A 5,121-nucleotide genomic window follows, 5' to 3' on the forward strand; every position below is an offset into this window, starting at 1 on the left:
ACAAACACACACACATATCCGCACAAGCAGAAAAAGACGAAACTCCAACAAAAACCATACAAAAGAAAAAAAAACAAGCAAATCGATACAAACTACTCTTGGGCGCTCTCAAAATCTTTTGGGGCTACGAAAACCCAATTTTTTTTGTTGTTTACCCTCGCAGCGAGAAAAAAATCGAGCCACAAAAATTATTAATAAATCCTATGCGCGCAGGTCTTCGCTCGCCACTGCCGCCTGGAGCAGAGCATTGGAGACTGACACAGGCAGCCGGACGTAGTCGGACTTGCACGCGCAGATACTTGATTGTGGCTACACAGCCACAGTGTTGAGAGAGTTATGTTAGTGCTGGTGGAAATAAGAAACGCAGTGAAGGTGGATGGGACGAATCGCGCGATTGACAAGCAAAGAAAGTGTGAGATATTTGCACTTGTCTCAAGGCGTTGTGATAAGCTGCGCTGTTTTGTGCGCCCGTTTGTCTGGAATTAGGTTGGGTTAGCCTCTTTCTTATGAAAAGTTCGCCCAGTCGAAACAGAGGCCCATTGTGGTAGATATCTCCAGACCTATCCATGCATGTTCTTAAACCACACCGATTTTGAAGACCAACTCCAAAGAGAAACTGTTCGCAAGCTGTTCGGGTCTTGGAAGAATTGATAGCTCAGTAATCTGAATCTTCTCTGATTTGTGGCGTGCGCCTTGATGTTGTCACACATAGGCGAGGACCCTACAATTTACGTCTCTTCCAAACTGCAAATGGTTTTAACGAGAAGCTGAAATACACTCGGAGGCTTGTCATTGCCGGCTAAGGAGCAACCGCTATTCTCTTCTTTTTATGTTGCTCGGACCAACGATTGATCCTTGGTCTTAGTAGTACTGGTAGTGTGCACTTCTAACTACTCGACACGATGGCCGCATTCGCATAGGAAGTGTCATGTGGACAACTGACCAGTGGCTCACTAAAAAACATGTCGGTAAGATTACGCTTGCTCGTAGCCCCTAGTTTCGAAGCTTCTTCCACTAAGAAGGCAGAGTAATTCGGCTGATATGATGCACCACAACAGAGGAGGGATTACTTCTTACGGCGGATAATCTATCGTACACAGCTTAGGTAGACTGAAGACATCCCGGACTTAGGTTCCGGGTTTGCCACATTTTCAAAATATTTCTCTGTGGATTTACTCCAGGTTCCTCCTTTTTCTTGCTAACCGCTTGGAGTTTTTTGGTCTAAACATACTACGGCTACCCGAGGGTAGTTATGGCTCAGGTCAATGAGATATTTCAGAGTCACCCTTTATTAAGGCCTATCTATCCTAATAATGATTGAAAGGCCACGCAAGAAATAAAGGTCGGAGGTACACTCATAGAGTTCATACAGCCAACCCATCCAACCACTTCGTCTGTAGTTTTAAAGTCAAAAAGCAGATACTAACAAAAGTACTTTTTTTGAAAACTCAATGGCATTCAATTTTAAGAGATGGTCACTGTCGATGTTTGAAAACCCTAACCCCCTTCTAGGAGTGTCTAGATATGCTCTAAGTCCTCATAGCGAAGAAAATATTACACTACAGATTGGTATATCTACACAATCGCTTCTCCAGCCAAGTTTTAGGTTTTTGTTTTATCAATTTCCAATATCAAAACATACCACCGTTCAATAAGAGGCACACAATCAGCCAAAATGCCGAAATATTTCCGCTCGCTCCGTTAAGGAGTAGGCAAACGCAGCAGGTATCCAATGAAGCTTGCCTATGCCTGCCTCTAAATCCCGAAAGTTATTGTTGCAGCATCACCGCTAGCTCCCGCTGGACGCCAATAGCCAACTTCATACTTATACATCTGAAGACGATGGACTGGACGAGGACCGGAGTTGCTGTGTTGGAGCTGAGAGCTGAGACTCCGTATTTTATATGCACAGCAGCGCCATGAAGTGAGCGTAATAGTAGCAGGCAGCGCACAATTGTGCCCAGAAGAAACTGCTGGAAGCATTAGGAAATAAAATGTGGCAAATAACAACAGGGATAGCGAAGAGGTGCAGGGAAATAGGGACAGACATACTTAGTTGTAGTTGTAGTGGCAGTCAGCAAGTCAGCAAGATGCGAAACAAAACGTAGACAACGAAAAACGAGAACTCTGCACTTAAGCTACCTGCAACTGGTTTTTCATTCTAACGGATGGATGCGAACATGTGCCTGGGTGTGAGTGTGTGTGTGTGCGCCTTTGTTGCGGGTATGCCAGCAATAACTCCTCTACCTGCAGACGCACACTTGTATGCCGCCAGCTTAGTGGTGAAGCACTGCTGCACAGCCACAAACAGTCAAAGTTTGGATATTCTGTGCCCTGACGTGAGGTTACCTACCTGTGCTCTGTCCTTTTGCTGCTATATCATACTGACTGACTGACTAGTCGGCTAGCTGGCTGGCTGGTTGGTTGGTTGACAGAGTGACTGCTGGCAAGTGCGTCGTCCTCTACAGCGCTCGCACACACTGAAGGTTCCAGACAATTGAGTTAACACTTTTTCAATTTCCTTGCCATGGCCTCCTTCGCAAAATATTTATTCTTTTCTTTCTTTTATGTTTTCAATACTGAAAATAAAAATAAAACAATAGTCGGTTGTGAAATCATTTTTCATGACAGCAGAGATCGATTTACTCTATTTGCTTGTTGCAAATACTTACTACTAGTTTGTATGATTGGGGCTGTAAAGTGCGCCTGTGTGCCAGTGCGAACGACTTCGGAGAATGTTAAATTCTGCATGTGCAACTGTGTCAACTTTGCTTGCGCATTTTGCATTTGACAAACAAACAACAACAAAAATATAGACATTTGCAAAATATTGAATTTGTGTTTGCTCTGCAGCTCAGTGCGAAGTGTTCAAGTCGATTCAGCGATGAGGCAAGTGCGGGCAAGTAGGGTGCTAGGACGGATTTGCCGAATGCAGGAAGCTGAACTTTTGCAAAAGACATCACAAAATGCCACTAGCTGAGCGCTGCATAAGCGTCGAACGCGTAGTGCCATTTGCTATTTGCTATTTGTTTTCTCTTCAGTCGCTTTGGACGCTTTTTGTCCAGCTGAAGTGAAATCTACATAGGTGTAAAGCTGTCTATGTCAAGCTGATTGTGATTAGACTAACGAATTGTGTGTAGTTGGCAACACCTATTGCTATCTATGTATGTAGGTTCGTTCCCTTACTGTCGATTTTTTCACCGATTTCGCAAATTCTGCATTCACAGTTACATGAGGCAAAGTGAACACTTACATAGCTCTACTTCCTGCAATGTTAAGTCCAAAAAATGCCTTCAGGCTTCATTTGTTGTTCGATTCCATAAAAAAATGGCGCTTGACACGTATGAAAAATAGCAGTTTCCAAAAACAAAACCGCGAAATGTACACAATTTGTGAGTGTTCACATTTACTCCTTCCAGCAATTCAAAGTGTGTCGGCTATTTTTAGAATTTATTGCTTACAGCTCTGTTTTCTTTCATGCCAAAACGGTAGTACTTAATTTGTAAAAGTTCGTTGATATCGCACTACCCTCTGCGAATCTTACTCTGCTCTATTTACAGCATTTTATGCCTTTTCTCACTTTCCAAAACTTGCAGATAGAATAGATAGTTTTTCTCGTAGGAAATCACATTGACTTCAACCTGCGATTACTTTCGTCAGCCGGTAAAGCATTCAGCTCTACTTCGACAGAGTCCAAATCACTGATGGCCACTGTCTTGCCCGCGGGAAAAGCTCTTTTAAGCTTTATTTACATTTTGTATAGACGCGTGCAGAGTAAAAGCTCTCTCTGCTCATCGCTGGTCCAAATCGTCGATGCCTTTGCAAAACCGCCTACCTTACGGCAATAAAAATTTTACAACTGATTTTCTTTAACTAAGCGGTATTTTAACTAGCTGTTATTTTACAAATCTGTGGTTTTTGGGATACTTAGATATTTTAAGATTTTTATGCATGGCAGGAGTTCTTCGTCTGCTTATTTGGCACTACAACCGTTTGTCGGTTTGGGCCGAGACCAAAAAGCTTCGCCAGTTGCCATTCTCCTTAGCGGATTTGCGCCAGTTGTTCATCCCAAGTGCGGACAGCTCCACAGGCAAGCAAGGCGATTAAGGTGGCCGTTGGGCGGATTTGCAAAGGCAGTGTCTATACTATAAGAATCTCGTTGCAAATAAGTTTCATTAGGCTAGGTTTGATTTAGTTGTTAAGAAGTGTATGAAAAGTTCATATTTCTATACTGAATTCCATTGGGAATGCCCTCTATGATTATCAGGAGGAGGCACATGTTAAATGAATTTATGTCCTAGACGAAATTCAAGAAGAGACGTCTGATAGTTCCTCTTCTGTTTTGAATTATTCTAATTTTTTCATCAAAAAATCTGGAATGGAATTACTTAATTTCTTAGATGCTAGCAAGCATATCTGACAAAATATTTTTTTATTTTCACTTTTATTTCAATATACACTGCCGGAACAAAGTATTGGACAGCAAACTTTTCACCATATATGCAATAATTTTGATTCCAATTTCCGCCAATTTTGCATAAAAATATGGTTCATTCTACAACAAAAACATAAAAATATAACTCCTAAACTTTGTGCAAAACTCGCGAAAATTCAGCAAATTTTCAACTTTTTAATCAGATTTTTTAGAATTTTTTTGAGTATGCAGTACATTTTTTCCATATAAAGTATTTTCGAAAAATTTTTTTGTATGGAAAAGACTGCGTGAAAAAAAATTGTCAAAAATCGACGGTAATTCCAAGCTACTTAAAACTTGTACTTTATTATAATAAAATTGATTGGGCTACAAATCTGATTAAAAAGTTGACACGAAAATTTGCTGACTTTTCGTGAGTTTTGCACAACGTTTAGGAATTATATTCTTATGTTTTTTGTTATAGAATGAACCATATTTAAAAAAAAAAAACTTGCAGAAAAATAGTAGAATAAAAAATATTGCATATATTGTGAAAAATTTGCTGTGCCAATACTTTTTGCTGGCAATGTAGTTTGCTTAAACGAAAAATGCTGATAAAAATAAAATATTTCACACAAATAGGGTTGGAATTTTGAAGTTCGTGCGCGTGTTTTGTTTCAAATATTAGTGGCGTTGTGCTACTATGA

Source organism: Rhagoletis pomonella, unplaced genomic scaffold (assembly GCF_013731165.1).
Source record: "Rhagoletis pomonella isolate Grant_MI unplaced genomic scaffold, Rhpom_1.0 Rhpom_scaffold_00012, whole genome shotgun sequence".
Taxonomy (NCBI): domain Eukaryota; kingdom Metazoa; phylum Arthropoda; class Insecta; order Diptera; family Tephritidae; genus Rhagoletis; species Rhagoletis pomonella.